Source organism: Halichoerus grypus, chromosome 6 (genome assembly GCF_964656455.1).
Source record: "Halichoerus grypus chromosome 6, mHalGry1.hap1.1, whole genome shotgun sequence".
NCBI classification, from domain to species: Eukaryota; Metazoa; Chordata; class Mammalia; order Carnivora; family Phocidae; genus Halichoerus; species Halichoerus grypus.
In genome coordinates, this window is record NC_135717.1 from 132,569,290 (window position 1) to 132,589,954 (window position 20,665).

Below are 20,665 nucleotides of genomic sequence, written 5' to 3' on the forward strand. Positions count from 1 at the left end.
ACCTATTGGTATGCTTAAAATCAATTGCTTGGCCTTAAGAAGTTACATTGTTTAAATTTTCTCAGGAACTCTTTGGTATAGGTAGTAGTGATCACTGCGGATGAATTTAATCTGTCAACTGGAAAATGTTTATAAAGTGAATTATTCAGATCAGTAACTCTTCTCATTTATTGTCCTTTGTGCTGAGGGGAACATGCACTCCCAAACACATCTTTCCCACCTATTTTTGGAATTGCCACAGGTTTAATCAGGTCAGTTTTTATCCTGATAACTGAAAACAAAGGGTTAAAATAAAGAGACCCGTTGGCTGCTGAGGAGAGAGTGGGGGAGCAAAGCATCAATAGTTTTCACTTCCAAGTTTCTTGTGAAGCTTTTCCCCTGTATTTTTCTTCTGTCTCTAGAGGGTAAAGGGAGGGAGTCGTGGAACCTGTGTGTAGCACTCTCTGATCCTCCAGGGCACTACTCAAAGGCAGTACTTCAGGAGAAATCCAGATTGTTCTTTTCCTGGACCATTGTGCTTAAAGTGAAAACAGAAATTTCAGAAGATTTAATCTTAGTGAACTTGATCTGTTACATTTTGTCTCTGTTCTTTGGGCAAATGAAGTTTGAATTCTTAAACATTAATACAATCTGTGATACAATGATGATGGATCATACTACTGTTTGGTACCCTTAGGGCTCTCCTGTAAGTGTTGGGTAAATATTTATTTTTATAAAAGCCGATTCTTTCATAGCTTTTTTTTTTCTTTAAGATTTTATTTATTTATTTGTCAGAGAGAAAGAGAGCACAAGCAGGGGGAGCGGCAGGCAGAGGGAGAAGCAGGCTTCCCGCTGAGCAAGGAGCCCGATGTGGGACTTGATCCCAGGACCCTGGGACCATGACCCGAGCCAAAGGCAGAAGCCCAACTGACTGAGCCACCCAGGTGTCCCCATAGCTTTTTTAGAGTAGAAGATAATCAAAACAAGATTATTCATATCTATATAGTATTATCCTCCTACACAGTCAGAGGTATTAAGAGGACAATGACAACTTTAATAAAAATTACTGTTCACTGTACACTAGCAAATGGTTGAAATGATAAATTTTATGTTACATATACTTTACCACAATTTAAAAAATTGTTTAAATTTTTGAGCAACTCTGTTTACTATGAAAGAGGATGGTTATGTTTGAAGTATCAGTTTTTAACCTCAAGTACAGGAGTATTGAGTTAATGATATTCCTCAGTTTGTGTCATACCCATCATCATTGGTTCATTAAAGGACTGTTTTTCTGTTTTCCTTTATAACTAGTCCCCATACAAGTGACCTTTTAGTATATTTGATATGTATCCCTTTATGTCTTATAAAAGGTTTTATTACTTCATGTATTTTAAATTATACATTAGATCTTAGTCAGATTCTTGTAGTCCCCTTCACCCACCTCCCTCTTTATTTCTAAGATTAGGCCATGTTGCAGAGTGTTCCTCTAATTTGTTTTGTCTAACTGGTACATTGTATTTTAGGTTATTTATTAAAATGAAACTGTTAATGTAAAATTCCTTAAGTGTATAAGGAACATTAAATGAGCGTTTAAGAAAAGTCCCAATTTGTGGTCATTTTTTTATATTAGAATTAAATCTGAAGAATGGAATTACATGCTATGGAAGATAAGAGGAAATATAAACATCTGTCTCAAAGGCTAAGAGTCCGTTAGAACAGTCAAAGGAAAGAATTGTGGGGCCTAACAAAAACATGTATTTTTCTTCTAGAAACAGTGTGTTAAAATGCTCGAATCTCCAGTGTTAGCTACAAAAGCTTAATAGTTAAAAGATAGCAGTAATATTTTGGAACTTCTACATTAGCTATTACTTTTTAATTTCTACATTGTATTATATTTGAACATTCATCTTATTTTTTCTTTTATTTCTTTGAGGCATAACCATGTTCTGTGAATTCCCATCACTGAATCTAATACAGAGTAAGGAGTACAAATGCAGGTTTCTAAATTTGGGATGCAGAAACACAGTTTCATCTGTAGTAGCACATTATCAGCAAAAGCAACTTCTCTTGGATCCCCTAACTAGAAACTACCAGAGAGTGGGAACTTTAGAAGCTCCAGGTCCATGGTGATGGTATGCCTTGCAGCAATGAAGAGGAAAGAGAGAGGAACACTCCTATGAGAGGATAGGGTGATCCCTGACTTTAGAAGAAGGATATTGATAGCTGTGATTGGATCAGGGAAGGGCTTCCAACAGATAGAAGAATCTAAAGGTACCTTGTGGGGAGCAGTTTGTGTGGGAGGAGAATCTTAGGGGCACTTAATTCTGGGGGCTAAGAGAAAATGTGTTACTGATTCAGTAATGGAATGGAAAAGGGTAAGAGAATTCATGTTTGCTAAAAGTGAAGCCAATGGTGAGGTTTATTTATTTATTTATATGTCAACACCTAAGTATTTATAAGATCTTTGATGGGAAGACCAGCAACTCTGCAAGTTGTTATTGAGTTAGTATCCCATGCATTGTTGAATACTCCCCACACTCTTTTTAAAAATAACAGTTCAGAGAATTAGACATCAGGTAACATAGTCCCTTTTTCTAGTTTCATTAGTTTCTGAGTATTTTATACGGCATAGTAATTTCATTATTCTCACTTTGTTATCTTAAGAGATGGCATAAATAAAACAGATAGTATTCTCATTTTACAAATGATGAAACTAGGAGTGGAGTGAGCTTTAGGTTCTTTTTACTAATCTACACTGCCACCCTGTTAACTGATATTTTCTCTATATAGAATATTTAATTACTAGTTTTAAAGTAAAAAATGTTTCTAACCTGGAAGAACCTCATAGCCTAAAAAGTTTTAAAAACATACAAACAAAAATCTAGCCAACGAATAATTATTGATAGTCACTTAACCTTAAGGTTCATTAAAATAGCTTTAATAAACTAACTTGAATTTTGTTTGCTACTGTTATATAGAATATTATTTCAAAAATAATTCCAATTTGGGGCACCTGGGTGGCTGAGTCTGTTAAGCGTCTGCCTTCAGCTCAGGTCATGATCTCAGGATCCTGGGATCCAGCCTCACGTGGGCCTCTCCACTCAGCGGGGAATCTGCTTGTCCCTCTCCCTCTGCTACCCCCCCCCCCCCGCCCCGCACTCATGCACTTGAGTGCTCTCTCTCAAATAAATAAAATCTTTAAAAAAATTTCCAATTTATAACAAATGCCATAAATTTAGATTTTTTTAAAGTTTAGAATATGCCTGTTTACTTAAGGATTAGGTGTCTAGTTTTGATGGATAGGAGAATTAGAATCCCCAGTTTGTGGGAATGGAACGAGCAATTTGATCTCACATATTTCAGAATATGGTAATCCCTTCCCCCCAGATCATTTGTTTGTAGTATGAAAATCAGGAAAAGTGTGTTATAAACCTGTATCTTTTCTCCTGAGTGACTTAATTTGGTTCAGGCCCAGCTTTAGTGGTATAAGTACAGATCAAGTTTGGTTTTGAGTAATCCAGTTTTATCCTGGGGCATTCTAGGTCTGGAGTGCCTTTGGATATACTAACCATTTGGTTTCAATACCTCGTTGACATTTGATCCTGTGGAAAGATTGTGAGAGATTTCACATGTAGGTGGTGGGATAAAGGAACACACACTGACTCATAGTCTATTGAGTAGATTGGAGTTATAGGACTTTGAAGTTTAGCAATGTTATTGTTATTCAAAAATAGGCTATGGTGTTAAAAAGACAGGTCTTCTGACTCTGATTTCTTACTGTATATTAAGACTTCAAATGTAATTTAAGTAAATTTGAACTTTAAAAAATGTGGATAACTTTATCTTTTTAGGAAAGAATACAGTTATTTCAGATACCTTTTTTGTTTCACGTTCCAGTCTTCTTTAGAATTCCATATGAGCTGCCCTTTTTTTTTTTTAGCCGCTTGCTTTCAGATTTAAAAAAGAAAAACAAAACCAAAAAACCAAAAACTCAGAATAGGTTGAAACTTGACACAAATTGCTGCCACAGAACAAAAGTGCTGATCAAGTTAAATCAACCCCTGTAATGTGTATTGAAAGGAAAACCTCTCCTCTCTCCCCCAGTTTGAAGAACAAGCATTTTTCCTGCCAAGAAGGGCTGACTTTAAATGGACCAGCTGTCCATATTAGGAGCATTGGGTTGCTAAGGTGACCATGGCTGTTTGGAGAAGAATGCAGCTGAGAGGGCAAGTTCTTGATGTGTGAGCTGAGGGAAGGAATGTGGTGTGATTGTGCATCATTCCTCCTAATCACATGCTCACAAAGTGCTGTGTGGGCAGCGTGTAGAAACTACAAATCTGAGTGCTAGAGCTTGTGTGTGGTTAAAATAGTTTTGTTTTCATGTGAGCCAGAGGCTTACAGTTTAGATTGAAAACATCTACCTTGTATGTATGTGTGTTGTGTGTTTTGGTTGAAGGGGAGGGTGTTTGATGGTAGATATATTGGGAATGAATTTATTTGGTATGATGGACACATACTTTCTATTTGTAAAACCAAAATTATCTTGGGATAAGTGTTGTTTCCAACTCATCCCTTTCAGTCATATATACAATTAGTTCCCCAAGTGAATGATGTGTTCCTTGTAATTATATCCTGGGCACTTTTAGTTTCAAAATTATTTGAAAGTCCTAAGAATATGTTATCTATTTGGTCCATTTCTCCCCCCCCCTTTTTTTTTTGTATAGTTCTTACTCTTCCCAAGGGAGATCTTATCTTAATACATTGTGTTTCTTCCCTGAAGCATCCAAAGATAGGTTTGGCATTTAGTAAAAATGCCAAATTGGAGAAACCAACCAGCCTTTGGATCTCTGGTTCAAGGAACAGTGGGAAGTGTCCAACTAACAAGGCCACTTACCTGAAACACTATTTAGATTTTACCATGGACATCATTGCTAATATTTGAAATGAGATATAGCCACATACATTGATATAGACACTTACTGAATGAAGCATGAGGTTTTTTGTTTTTTATCCTTGCTAACAAATCCTGACAATAACACATTGAACTTAAATGAGAGCATAAATGTGCATTATCTTTAAGATGTGAAGTCATTGGACATTGGCAGCTCTGTATTACATTAGCATCATATTCTTAATTAGATAGTCTACTTGCTTTGACAAAATTGCTGTTTAATTGATTACTTTATAAAATATGGAGGGAAATTAAAAGATTAAAGTAATTTCAATATTGAATTCAGTTGGTTATTCTCATGGTATACCTTGAAAAACTTTTGATGGCGTTCTCTATCAACTAAATGCTTTATGGTTTTGCCTTTCACATTTTCTCAAATCTCCTAGTAGTTGATTTTTGTTACAGGTATGGGATATGAATTCACTCTTTCCATCTGTTTATTAAAATTGTTCTTCATTTCTTCCCTGATATGTGAAATTTCCTATGTCATAAATCAAGTTTTCATATATAGGTAGTTTTATTTCTGTACTCTCTCTTCTGTACCACTGATCTTTTGTCTACCTCTGAATCATTACTGTACTATCTTAGTTATCTCAGATACTCAGTTCTATTTCTTGTCTTGTTCATGACCTCAAAAAAATGCTTTCAAATTTCACCATTTAAAATGATACTTGTCATTTTTTTAAATGATGGTCTTTACCAAATTAAAGAAGTTTCATTCTATTCTTACCTGGCTAGGACTTTTATCTCTTCATTTTAAATCATGAATAGATGTTGAACTATATTGAAAGGCTTTTGTATAACTTCAGCAATGATTAAAATGTTTTCCCCTTAATTTGTTGATGTAGTCAGTTACATTGATTTTCAGATTAGGTTAATTAAGCATTGCTGGGATAAGCCCAATTTAGTCATGTATGGATTATCTTTTTTATAAATTATTGGATCTGGTTTGCTTACATTTTGTTTAGGATTTTTATATTAGAGTTCATGAGTCAGATTGGCTTTTAATTTTCCATTCTCGTATTATCCTGATCAGGTTTTTAACATATCTTTTTAAATTAGTTGTGTTAAAATATACCTATTATAAAGTTTACCATCTTACCTTAAGTGTATGGTTTAGTGTAGTGTTAAGTATATTCACATTGGTTGTGAAGCTAATCTCCAGAACTTTTTCATCTTGCAAAACTGAAACTCTATACCCATTAAACACTCTTCATCTCCTCCTCCCCATCACCCTGGCAACCACCATTCTTTCTATTTTTATGAGTTTGACTACTGTAGATACCTCCTAGGAGTGAAATCGTACCGTATTTATCTCTTTGTGCCTGGCTTTTCACTTAGCATGATGTTGTAGCATGTACCGAAATTTCCTTTTTAAGGCTGAATAATATACCATTGTATGTATAAACATTTTGTTATCTGCTCATCTGTTAGTGGACAAGTATGTTGCTTCCACCTTCTGGCTATTGTGAATAATGCTGCTATGAACATGTATGTACAAATATCTCTTCTACTTGCTTCTTTAAATTCTTTTGGATATAGACCCAGAATTGGTATTGCTGATAATGTGGTAATTCTATTTTTAATTTTTTAAGGAACTGCAATCCTGTTTTTCATAGCAGCTACACCATTTATGTTCCCACCAGCAGTACAGAAGGGTTCCAATTTCTCCATATACTTGCCAACACTTATTTCCGTTTTTTTTTTTAAGATTTATTTATTTGAGGAAAAGAGAGTGTGCGTGTGTGTGCACACAAGCGGGGGAGGGCAGAGGGATAGGGAGAGAAACAGACCCCCTGCTGAGAGCAGAGCCCGCTGTGGGGCTTGGGGCTCCATCTCAGGACCCTGAGATTAGGACCTGAGCCGAAATCATGAGTCAGATGCTGAACCGACTGAAGCCACCCAGGCACCCCTATTTTCTGTTTTGTTTTTTTTTTTTTTGATAGTAGCCATCCTAATGGTTGTGAAGTAATATCTTATTGTAGTTTTGATTTGCATTTCCTTAGTAACTAGTGTTGTTGAGGATCTTTCCATATAATGGTTGGCCATTTGTGTATTTTCTTGGAGAAATGTCTGTTCAAGTCCTTTGCCCATTGATCAGGTTACTTGTGTAGTTGTTACTGTTGTTGCTAAGTTGTAGGAATTCTTTATGTATTCTGGATATCAACACCCTTATCAGATGTATGATTTGTAAATATTTTCTCCTATGTCATAGGTTGCCTTTTCAGGCTGTTAATTATTTCCTTTGGTGCATAGAAGTTTTTAATTTTGATGTAGTTCAATTTATCTGTTTTTACTTTTGTTGCCTGTGGTTTTGGTATCATAGCCAAGAAATTATTGTCAAATCCAGTATCATGAATCTTTACCCCTAGCTTTTTTCTGAGAGTATTATACTTTTAGGTCTTATATTTAGGACTTTATTTTGAGTTAATTTTTGAATAAACTGTAAGGTAAGGGTCCAAGTTCATTCTTTTGCATGTGGATATCTCGTTATCTCAGCACCATTTGTTGAAACCACAGTCCTTTCCTCCATTGAATGGTGTTGGCATCCTTTATCCTGGTTGGATTTTGATATGAATTAGAAAGTGTTTTTCTTTTTTACTATTCTCTAGAAGAATTTGTTTAAAATTGTAATTTTTAAATTTTTTAAAATTTGTTGTTCCTCCACCATTTGGTGGGACTTACCTGTAAAACTGTCTGGGTTTGATGATTTTTTTTTAGTGGAAAGATTTTAAACTGTAACTGTTTGATTTTTTTTTTTTTTAAGATCTATTTATTTGAGAGAGAGCGAGCGAGAGAGAGAGCATGAGCAGGGAAGAGAGGGAGAAAGCGGTTCTCGTTGCAGGGATCATGATCTGAGCCAAAGGCAGACATTTAACCTACTGAGCCACCCAGGCGCCCCACTGTTCGATTTTTTTAATAATTATTTTTCTGTTTAGATTCTCTATTTCTTATTTTTAAATGCTCAGTTGATTTATTTGCCCTTTAAAAACTGATATATAATTCACATATAAAATTCACCCCTTTAAAATGTAAAATTCAGTTTTTTTTTAATATTCCCAAAATTGTATAACCATCTCCAATATCTAATTCTAGAACATTTCATCATCCTCAAAAGAAGCCCTGTACCCATTAGCAATCACTCTCTATTCTCCCTTACCCCATCCCTGACCACCAGTTATCTACTTTCTCTATAGATGTGCCTATTCTGGGCATTTCCTATAAATAGAAATATATAATATGTGGCCTTTTTTGTCTAGGATCTTTCACTTAGTGTAATGTTTTCAAAGTTTGTTCACATTGTAGTCAGTATCAGTACATCTTTCCGTTTTTGTCAGAATATTATTACATTGTGTGGATATACCACATTTTGTTTATGCATTAATCAGGTGACACACATTTGGACCGTTTCTATTTTTTGGCTATTATGAATACTGCTATGAATCTCCAAATACAAGTTTTTGTGTGCACAGATTTTTCACTCATTTTGGTTATGTATCTAGGAATAGAATTGCTGGGCTCATATGGTAACGCTATATTTAACCTTTTTAGGATCTGCCAAACTGTTTTCCGAAGCAGTTGCACCATTTTACAGTCCCACAAACAGTGTGTGAGGGTTCTAGTGTCTCCATATCCTGGCCAACACTTGTTATTGTCTGTCCTTTTGATTATAGCCGTCCTAGTGGGTGTGAAGTGGAATCTGTGGTTTTGATGTGCATTTTCCTAATGACTAGTGATGTTGAGTATCTTTTCCTGTGCTTATTGGCCATTTGTATAACTTCTTTGGAAAAATATATACTTAAAGCTTTTGTCCATTTTAAAATTGAGTTGTCTTTTTATTGTTGAGTTGTAAGAGTTCTGTATATATTCTGGATTCCAGATGCTTTCTCCAGCTCTTTGGATTGTCTTTTCATTTTATTTCACTGTGTCCTTTGAAGCACAAAAGTTTTTTATTTTGATGAAGTCCAGTTTATCTGTTTTTTCTTTTGTTGTTTGTGATTTTGGTATCATATCAAAGAAACTTTTGCCTAAAGGTCATGAAGATTTGTGTGCTAAGAGTTTTATGGTTTTAGCTCTTACATTTAGGTCTTTGATCCATTTTGAGTTAATTTTTATATATAGTATAAGGTAGAGGTCCCAATTTATTATTTTGCAATTGGAAATCCAGTTGTCCCAGCACCATGTGTTGAAGAGACCATTCTCACATCAAATTATCTAGGCTCCCTTTTTGACTATAAATACATGGATTTATTTTTGGTTTCTCAATTCTGTTTCATTTGATCTATATTTCTCTTCTAGCCAGTACCACTCTTGGTGATTTGATGCTTGATGACAGTAGCTTTATGGTGAGTTTTGAAATTGGAAAGTGTGAGTTCTAAATCTTTTTGATTCATTTTTAATAGATTGTATTTTCTAAAAACTTTAAAAAAGTCTTTCCAAACTTTCAAATTTGTTGCCATAAAATTGTCCACAGTATCCTCTTATCAGCTTAATCTCTATAACATCTGTAATCATGTTTCCTTCCTTTTTTTTTTTTAGTTTTTCTTTTTCCCAATTAGTTTTTCCAGAGGTTTATAATTTTAATTACTCTTTCAGAGAATGAACTTCTAGTTTATCATCTTGTAAATATTTTATGTCCTTTTAGGTCCTGCTATTTATTATTTCTTTCTACTTTCTCAGAACTTTTAGGTTTTTGTTTTTTTCTGTCCTTTTACAAGGACTTGAATTTGGATTTTTAGTGTTTAAATTTGCCTCTAAGTGTCATTTGAGCCTCCTTCCTACAAGTTTTGATATACAGTATTTTTGTTTTTTTTCATTAAAAAAATAACTCTTATTTGCCTCATGAATTATTTAAAAGTGTATACTTAATTTGAAAATATTTAACTTATAAATACAATTTTTGTGATAGTGTTCCAAGTTGATTTCATTACAGTCAGAGACCATAATATTGTAATTTGTAGAGACTAACTTTAAGACCTAGCATATGGCTAGTTTTCATGAATGTTCCATATACATTTGGAAAGAATGTGAGATCAGTTTAGTATAGTGCTACATATATGTTCATGAGCTTGTTAACTGTTCTACTCACATCTTTCATGGTTTGCCTAGGTTTTGTTTGGATTTGGGTTTGGTTTTATTTTGGGACTTCCCTATCAGTTTGTCTGCTGAGAAAGGCATACTAATGCCTCTCACCTGATGGTAGGTTTGGCATTTTCTCCTCTAATTTTTGTTTTATGTATTTTGAGTCTGTGCTATTAAGTACTTACATTTTGAATTGTTTTTCTGTTAAGTCAAACTTTTTGTCGGTATGAAAGGCTGTATCCAAAACTTTTTTGCCTTATGGTTTTGTTATTATTGTGGTTGGCTGTTTTCTTGGATTAATGTATCTGTTCTAGCTTTCTTTTGGTTAATAGTATTTTTCATCCTTTAGCTTTTCATTGATCCTATATTTTAGTTTGTGTCTTGTAAAGAGGGTATGGTTAAATTGTGTTTTGTTCTGAATGACAATATTTTTTACTGGAATTTTAGTCAGTTGTGATACTGGTAGATTTAGATTTATTTCTGATGTGGTCTATTTGTCCTACTCCCCTTTTCTTCCTATTCTTCCAATCTTTTGTTTAGAGTTATGTTTGAAGCCTTTATGTAGGCATGTTTTCTCATTTCAATCCCCCTACCTTGCACACATGCACTCTTGTTTGTAAATTAATATGTTATTTATTCTTTCAGTGGTTGCTCTAGCTTTTTTAAGAAGTCCTTTCTAAAAGGAAGAGTTTAAATCAGTATCTTTAATCTATCGTTGAATAATGTAATAACTTAAAATGCTCTGATTGTCCTTCTTCCAGAAATCTATAACACCATTGTCTATTATTTTAGTTTTAACATATTTATCTCTTGCATACATAAAAAATTTTAGACAGATTATTGTTTTAGGTAGTTGATCTTTGTTTACATTTGTTTACTGTTTTCTTGGCTCATTATCTGAGACCTTCCATATGAAATAATTTTTTTCTACCTGAAGTACATCCTTTAGATTTTTTTTTTAATGAAAGTCTTTTGGTGAAGGTGGACGACAGTGGTTTTTTTTTTTAATCTGAAAATGTCTTTATTTCATCTGCATTCTTGAAAGATAATTTCACTGTGTATTGAATTCTAAGTTTTCTCATCACATTTGAAGACATTATTTTAGTGTTTTGACTGCCACTGTTGCTGTTGAGAAATAAAATTGCCCTCCCTTTGTAAATAATCTTTTATTTGACTGTTTTTTAAACCTTTTCCCCTCCTTTGGTGTTCCTAGTTTTATAGAATGTATTGAAGGTTTTTTTTTTTAACTTTATTTTTTATTATTTATGACTCTGCTTGGGATTCTTTGGGCTTCGTGAATCTGAGGATGTCTTTGAATAATTATGTTAAATTCTTGACCATTATTTCTCTGAGTAATGCCCATTATTTTCTTTGTTTTCTCCTTCTGTAACACTTTTTTCCCCTTCAGAGGACAGTTTTCCTTCAGAACTTAAGTACTCAGCTTCTTATGTGGACTTTGGCAAAGGTCCATGGGGCAGCATCTCTAAGTCTAAATTAGGGTGGGGATGTTTGGTCCTTCCATGCATCATGAGAATAATTCTTGATTTTCTTGTTGTGAATGGTACAGTTCACACAGTAATATAGTTCTACGTACAGTTTGGGAACTATATCGGTACTGAAAACACTCACTTTGGAAATGTCTGATGCCTCCACTGTTTCCAATGATGAACTTTTTTTTTTTTTTTAAGATTTTATTCACTTGTTTGTCAGAGAGAGAGAGAGAGCACAAGCAGGGGGAGCGGCAGGCGGAGGGAGAAGCAGGGTCCCTGCTGAGCAAGGAGCCTGATGTGGGACTTGATCCCAGGACTTCGGGATCATGACCTGAGCTTAAGGCAGACGCTTAACCGACTGAATCACCCAGGTGTCCCCAATGATGAACTTCTTAATGACCTTGTCCTTTGCAAGCATTGGGTGCAGTTAATGTAGCAAGTAGGCTGTATATGGCTGCAGCCCTTTTTGACACAACCATTGTACCTTCTTTTCATGGTCATCTTGGAAACAAGGGCTCTATAATTCTGATGACGTATATTAGGCCTTCTTAATCTATTTTCCATGTTTCTTACCCATGTTCATCTTTTTCCTTCTCTACAAATTCATTTAAGAGCTTGCTTGTAGTTATAAATTCTTACAGGAGATATTTTTCTTCCTTCTGCCAGCACCAAGGTCAAGGAGGCAAGTGTGCTTGTTCTCAGCTTCTGCTAAGTAGGTTTACCGTTCATTCAGCTCTACTTTGCAGGTGTAGCCTTTTGGATTTTCAGCTACACACAAAGTTCTTTGATTACATTCCCCATATTGGAGAGTCTCCGGGTATACAGTCTGTCTCCAGCACCAGCACTGTAGTTTTCAAAGTAGTGTTATGAGGTGACCTGAAAGTCAAGAGCCACCTTCCAGAGCTTCTGTGTACATTTGTGCCAAATTAGGAAATTTAAAAATACTAAAGAAATGTTTATACAGCATTCTAGATTTAGGCAATAGATCCAGTCTGGGTATCTAACCTACCATGTGGCCAGAAATGGAAATCCTTGATCCATTTCAAATAAACGTACATTTAGGTAAGATTTATGTAATAAATATGGCACAGAATTCCCACCAGCAGGCATCCATTAAATAAAGTTCCTAACTCTATAAGTTTGGATAATTCATTCCTTTTTTTGTGTGTAAGCTAAAATAAAATGTTTAAGGTACACACACCCCCCCCCCCAACACTTAATTTTCTGATTTAACCAACTTAAGGTCTGTTTTAAATTGGACAAGATGGGTTTTCCTGAACTTGCTTAATATCTGTGGCAGTGGAAAGAGTACTGCTTCCTTTAGGTAGGGAGCCCTTGTGTGAGCAGCAGTAAGATAGGGGAAAAGGGGAGTATACCCAGGTATTCTGAACTAGTGAAAGAACAGTTGTACCATTCATCTCCCCTTCAGTGCAGATGACTCGTAGTAAGTTGGGGGCAGCATTATAGGCCACCTTTGTCTTACAAATTGATTGTTACAAGAAGTTTGTTAGACTGTTGGAACAGATGTGTGAGGGCACACCAAGCATGACCACATTTAATATGAAACATAAAAGAAAATCTTGCTTAGGATTTTGACCCTCATTTTTTTCTTTTAGAAAAAGTGATCCTGGTAGCACCTTATTCTTGCAGAGGCTTCCTCTTTCTGGGCTACTGCAGCTTCATTTTTCCTTGAGGCCAGGAAGCTAGTCCCTTTTCGGCTACTTGGATCTCCCAAAACAGCCTTAAAGCTTACTTTTCTGTTGAGAGAAACCTCTGAAAAGATTTATCTTCTCTGAAACTATTAATATTGATACGTTTTTTTTTCTTCTTTTGTTTATTAACATGGAGAATTATTTTGGTTTTTCTAATGTTAAACCAACCTTTGACGTTGTTTGCTAGTATTTTTGTACCAGTGTTCATGAAGGACGTCAGCCTCTAATTTTCTTTTGTTGTGCTGTGCTTGGAATCAAGGTTATACAAGTCTCAAAATGAGTTAGAGAGGGTATCTTTATTTTCTGGAATATGTTGTGTAAAATTATTTCTTAATTGTGTGTTTGACAGAATTCATCTGTGAAGCCATCTAGGCCTAGAATTTCTTTATGGGAGGATTTTTTGACTCCTGATTGAATATTTTAAGATTTGAAGGCTATTCATATTTTTGCTTCCTCTTAAATTAGATTAGGCAAGTTAGTTTTTTCTAGGAATTTATCTATTTCATCTAAAATCTCTAATTTTTTGGTATGATATTATTGTAATATTATCTTATTCTTGGAATATGTAATTTTGAGCAGTTTTCAAACTGTTCTGTGGACCTATGTGGGTCCCCGAGATCAGGTGGTCTGGGAGGTCAAAACTATTTTCATAATAAAGATTTTTTTTTTTCTTTTCTACTGTGTTGACATTTGCAGTGATGCTCTAAAAGCAATGGTGAATAAAACTGCTACCACCTTAACACAAATTAAGGCAGTGGCACCAAACTGATGTATTATATTTTTCATTGCCATACATTCATAGTTTTGTTTTTTTTTTTAAATCCAGTTTTATTTAAGAATGACCTGATGTGGGGTGCCTGGGTGGCTCAGTCAGTTAAGTGTCTGCCTTCGGCTCAGGTCATGATCCCAGAGCCCTGGGATCGAGTCCTTCATCGGGCTCCCTGCTCAGCCTTTCCCACTGCCCGTCCCCCGCTTTTAAAAAAAAAGAATGTCCTTGATGAAGTAATACAAATATTAATTTCTTTTTTTTAAGATTTTATTTATTTATTTGAGAGAGAGGGAAGGTGAGAGAGAGAGAGAGAAATCACAAGCATGAGGGAGGGCTAAAGGGATAAGCACAGTCCCTGCGGAGCAGGGAGCCCGATGCGGGACTCGATCCCAGGACCCCAGGATCATGACATGAGCCGAAGGCAGACGCTTAGTGGACTGAGCCACCCAGGCGCCCAAAAATATTAATTTCATTAGATCTTGACTTTGAGTACTCGTCCTGTGTACTGAAACATGATCATCATCTTCAGAAAAAGTGCTTGCTCAACCGAGATGTGAGCTGAACTAGCTGCTTTTTTCTGTAACACCTCCTTTTTTCCCCCTTGAATAAACAGGTTAGGCAAACTTCAATTATTTGAACTTATGTATTTGACATTTGTTTTTCTCAAAAATGAACTAAGTGGGACTAACACTTCAAGAAAAACAGTTGTATTTGTAAACGATCTTAAAAAAAAAAATTTCAAGTAAGATTTAGAATTTTGAAAAACTTGAACCTAATACTGTGAGCTTGACAGCTTCGCAGATACTTAAAGGCTTTTCTTGTGAAGTGGGTAATGATATTAAAGAATGTGATTTTCTTTTTCTTCATATTATATTCTGAATTGTGTCAATTTGGAACACCTGCATAACTCAGTGAATTAGTATTTTCCAGATGACCAATGTGTAATGATACTAAATCACATATGGGTAAAAGATCCATTCTAAGTGCAAGATAAATCAATGGATTTTAATGTAATAGAACATGAAAAGTTCATTGGTACAGTTTTAGAATTCATAGTGTAGCCTTCAGGAAACTACCATTTGTTGAGTTCAGGTGTAGTTTCAAGAATATCAGCAGTTATTTGAAATAATTATTAAAATATTATCTTTCCCAACCGTATATCTGTTGTGAGGCTAGATTTTCTTCATACGCTTATATACTTTAACCAAAACAGCATATTGCAGAATCAGTCTTAAGAATCTAGCTGTCCTCTAGAAGGCCAGAAATTACAGATATTTACAGAAATATAGTGTCGCTTGTCTTAATCAAGTTTTTTGGAAAATAAGTTTTTTTTAAACAGTTTTTTTTCCATATAGATGTAATTTATATTAACACATCATAAGCTTATCCTTTTAAATAAACTAATAAATATTTTAAACATTTCTCACATTTAACTTCTAATTTGGTAAATATCAATAGATAATAACTCAGGTAAAAGCTCTCTCAAATAATTTTTAAAAGTGTAAAGGGGTCCTGAGACCGGAAAGTTGCTGAACTGCTTGCTGACCTACAGAAATCATAATGACATTTCATTTGTATTTCTGACATTATGCATTTGTCCCTCTTTCCTTTTTCAAAAAAAAAAAAAAAAGGACATGTCCCAATTTTATATTTTAAAAGATTTAGTCTCCTTTATGGTTTTCAGCTATTTTCAAAATAAATCTCTAAAATGATGTTAAATGCATCTATAATTGCATTAACTGATTTTAAAACTCCGTAGGTCTAGTACAGTCTATGCATGAAAGTATTTCTATATTTTGTTATGCAAGTTATCCCAAAATAACATAAAATTCAGTTAAAAACAGGCCCTCCTGGAAGCAGTGACATCCCAGTAGCAAGAGCACACCTGGTTCCCAGATCTTGGTTTCTAATACAGCTCTCTATGAAAAGAAACGAGGGCTCCTTGGAGAAATGGCTGATTCAAGAACTGGGGCAAGCAATATGTAAGATCAGCATAGAGCATCTTGTAGTGCCAAAAATTAAGAAAGTGCTTAAACTCATAATGATGGGACTATGTTAGAGGGTTATAGGAGCCAACTGAAAGAACTCCTAGTGGTGAAAGATGGACAAATTTGAGCAAGAAAATAAGTGTAAGGTACTATTGGATTATAACCCAAATTATAAAATAAATACCCATGGCTCCATATGGTTTAAATAAGTTGTTGAATAAATAAATGAATGGTGAAGAGACAAATCTCCTGTGCAAAAGAACTCCAAATAATATATGTTGATACTCCATCTTCAACAAGGTAGAGCATAACTCCTCACTCCTTGAGTGTGGGCTGTGCATAGTGACTTCCTGTTAAAGAGTACACTAATGAAAGGAGATTGGGAGGAGTAACTTTACAGTGGAGAAATCTGATAAACACTACCTTAGCCAGGTCAATAGTGATAAGTCCTATTGATAGTTTGTTCCAAAGGATATGCTGTGATGAAAATGGCACTTTACCTCCGTGGTCTTCCTCCCCAAAACCCATGACCCCAATCTAATCATGAGTAAAACACCAGAGAAATCACAGTAGAGGGACATTTTGCAAAATACTTGACCAGTATTCCCCAAAACTGTCAAGGTCATCAGAAACAAGGAAAATCTGAGAAACTGTAGCCAAAAGGAGCCTAAGGGGATATAACTAAATATAATATGATATCCTGAATAGGATCCTGCAACAAAAACATATTATGGGAAAACTAAGGGAATTTGAATAAAGTATGGATTTTAGTTAACAATTATATATCTATATTAGTTTATTAATTGTAGCAAATGTACCATACTAATGTAAGATGTTATTAACATGTAACACCAGCTGTGGAGTCAGTCTATGGGAATTCTGTACTATAGTCTCAATTTTTCTCTAAATCTGAAACTGTTTTAGAAATAAAGTTTATTAAAAAAAACCACTGAGTCCCTTAAGTATGTTTTTAAACCCAGAAATCATGTACTTAACAACTTATACCAGATTTTTGCTCATATTCCACTCTTAAATACATATTACTCCTAGAGCAACCCAAGTTTTTAAAAGTCTAGTAAAAGAGCAATTTGCTTGAGGGTGTTGCATAATTGGTTCTTATAAACAGACCCAACATTTATTATGTTGTATTTGATGCCAGCTTTTGGCCTACTCACAAATGGTAGAAAGTTGTATTTATTGATCTTATGTCCTTTTTAGTATCATTTTAAATTTTTTATCTTCAAATCAACAAAATTTTTATTAAAAAATATTGACCATACCTTTGAATGTATAATTTGTTACTTTTTAAAAGCCCTTTTTTTTTAAGATTTTATTTATTTATTTGAGAGAGAGAGCATGAGAGGGGTTAGGGTCAGAGGGAGAAGCAGACCCCCTGCCGAGCAGGGAGCCCGATGCGGGACTCGATCCAGGGACTCCAGGATCATGACCTGAGCCGAAGGCAGTCGCTTAACCAACTGAGCCACCCAGGCGCCCTTAAAAGCCCTTTCTTATTCTTTGATATAATCTTAACCATATTTTTTAGGTAAAGATTTATTTATTTGAGAGAGAATGTGCCCACGGGCGTGCAGGAGCTGGGGGTGGGGGGCAGAGGTGGAGGGAGAGGGAAAGAATCTCAAGCAGATTTTCTGCTGAGTGCAGAGCCCTCTGCAGGGCTCCATCCTTCAACCCTGAGATCATGACTTGAACCGAAATCAAGAGTCTGTCACTAACCAACTGAGCTGCCCAGGCGTCTCAATCTTACCACATTTTTAATTAATTTTTTTATTTGAGTGTAGTTAACACACAATGTTACATTAGTTTGATCTTAACACATTTTTAATAATTTAAAGAGAGTACTGGTTTCAAACAGTAAGTAATTTATTTCCCTATTTTTCAGAATAAATTTGCCTTAGGCACTTGAATGGTGATTTGGTTATCTTTTTATTACTAAAACAAGTGTCACTGGGGCCATATATTAGGAAAACAGCGTTTATTGCCTCCAACCCACCTATTTTCTTGTTGGGGGGGTGGGGATGGGGACGGTGTACTGGATATTTTCCCCTAGTAGCATACTTAGTTTTGACAAAATAGACATATTAATTTGTAGCATTTTAATTAAAAACTGAAAATGTGCATGCTAACAAACCTAATCTTAAGCAATTGCAACCCTGTCAACAAGAGGAACAAAGCCTTATTTTGTTAACTTTACTTTTGCTTATTTGTAGATGGAAGAAAAAGAGGAGCTCTTTTGTCCTTTGAATTTTTAAGCAGATTTTTGAGTCAGCTAGTATAAAGAAAGAAAATATTTGAAGAAGCTAATATTAATAGCTAAATCATTTCAGTAGCCTGTGATATTCCAAACTTACGCTTTCCACTTACATAATCGTATTCCTCTTTTAGCAGAAATACCTACCAAATAACAAGACCAAAGAAATACCAAATAATTAGACCAAAGATATTGGTATTGAAATTGCATATGGCAGGTAATTCAGGTGTTATTCAAAGAAAATACTAATTTATTAGGCATCTTTTAAGGTTAAAAATTACAAGAGCTTAGGGAAAGGTTTAGGATCAGAAATCCAACATAAATAGTAGTCTCAATCCTCAGAAGTCTATTCATCTTCACCTAGGTCTGTGCCAAGATTGTAGAACTTCAAAGAGTGACATAGCTTGGTGGAAATAGTACAGCTTGGATAATGATTTTTGAGGCAATTGAGTTGCCCAGTTAGACTCTTCAGGTATCACATCTGCTACAGCTGCAATCCAAATGAGTCTTTGAATCTATGTAGTATGAGAAGGAGGATATCTGGTGCCACCTAAGTCTTGTGAGTATACTTGCTCACTTTGACAGCCCAGGGATAACACGGCTTCTGAGAGAAATTTTGTAACACCGTATGCTAAATTTTAAAGCATTTTCCATGAAATAACTGTCAGGGTTCAGACCAATCTAAGTAATAAATTTTGAGCTCCATTTTAAAATGTAATCTTAATAACGATTAAGTAACATGTTAATTAGTAAAAATATATGATTATTTGGTTGTAGTTTTATTGATATGTTTTTATATTGAAGAAATTCAGGGGCAAAATTTATCAGTAAGTATGTTGTGATTGTGAAACATTACCTAGTACCTATTTATTCATTCAACTGAAACTTATTGAGCATTTAGTATGTCAGTCTGGCACTGTTTGGACACTGGGGATATAGCAGTGAAGAAAACAAAGTCTTTGCCCTCCTATGGAGTTTATATTTTGTGGTGTCTATGAAGGATAGCAACAGGGACTCCAAAAACGAGTCAATATGTAGCATGCTAGTTGGTAATAAGAAGTCATTTGAGAATAATATAGCAGTATAAGGGAAAAAAGGGAGTACCATTGTGACACAGGGGTTTACCTATTTCATATAAGGTGCTCAGGAAAGTCCTCTCATAAATTGATCTGTGAGTAAAGACCAGAAACAAGTGAGGGAGCAAAGGTAACTGTAGGAGGACGGTTTCAGATAGGACAGCAGTTGCAAAGGCCTGAAGTAGGAACATGCTTAGTGTCTTTCAGAAACAGCCAAGAGGCCAGTGTGGTTGAACAGATTGGGGTCGGGGGGAGAATTAGTACATGAGATCAGTAGTGGAGCGGGAAGGAAGGGCAGGAAACAATACTAAAATATGTGGGATCTTGTAGTGCAGGCCATTAAAAAGTCTTTAATTTTTTACTTGTAGGGGAATAGAAGGAGACATGCAAGGTTTTGTCGGGAAAAGTTGTGAACAACTTTGAGATGGGCAAAAAATGATGAGCATGTTTTTATGTTGCTCATCCATCGGGTTTATCTCTGTCTCATTTTCTTTGAGTTACTTTACAATTCTGTAATCTGTAGAAAACTGCTAAAAACGTAAACAATTCTCATTCATAGGAGTGCAAATTAATTGTGTCCGGCGGAATACAGTTGATTATTGCCCTGTGAATGTACCCATTTTACATCTATTTGTAAATTCACACCGGAATTCCTTATTCTTTGTGTGTGTGTGGGTCTTGGAATTTTTCTTTGAACCAGTTGTAACATTTTAATGACTCCCTTATTAGTGAATGACTTAAATAATATCTTGGACATATATTTATTTTACTTTGTGTATGAGTCATGATTTTTTATCATTAAAAAAATTCAGTAACACTTTTTGATAGGATTAATCTGGTTGCTCTGTTGAGAAAAGACTGGAGCAGGACAAGAGCAGAGGCAGAGATTAATTAGAAGCCTTTTGCAAAAATTCAGACAAATGATGGTAACTTGAGCCAGAGAATTAGTGGTAGGGATGGTAGGCAGTGGTTGAAATTGGGATATATTTTGAAGATAGATCTGAAAGGATTAATAGATTGGAAAGTGAGAGAGTGAGGTGTCAAGGATGACTACAAGATTTGGGGGTATTAATCATAATAAAATTTAGTGAAGTTAAAGAGATTTTTTCCCTAAAAATTTGTAAAAAATCCTTTTCCCTTTTATTTTTAGTTTGGTAATTTTTAGTTTACTTTCTCAGATTTTTTTTTTTTAAGATTTTATTTATTTATTCATGAGAGACAGAAAGAGAGAGGCAGAGGGAGAAGCAGGCTCCCAAGGAGCAGGAAGCCCGATGCGGGACTCGATCCCAGGACCCTGAGATCATGACCTGAGCCGAAGGCAGACGCTTAACCATCTGAGCCACCCAGGC

The 20,665-nt window shown here is 35.1% G+C and overlaps 1 protein-coding gene across 7 annotated transcripts in view; it reads left to right on the forward strand.

The window, feature by feature from the left end:
- Positions 1–20,665, forward strand: part of FRS2 (fibroblast growth factor receptor substrate 2) — a 110,369-nt gene that overhangs the window by 51,463 nt on the left and 38,241 nt on the right. The window contains exon 2 of one of the 7 annotated variants that reach the window (XM_078076271.1): positions 9,233–9,279. The exons of the other annotated variants lie outside the window; for them this stretch is intronic. The gene's annotated coding sequence lies outside the window, so the exon portion shown is untranslated. The remainder of the gene's footprint in view (positions 1–9,232; positions 9,280–20,665) is intronic. 7 annotated transcript variants of the gene reach the window in all.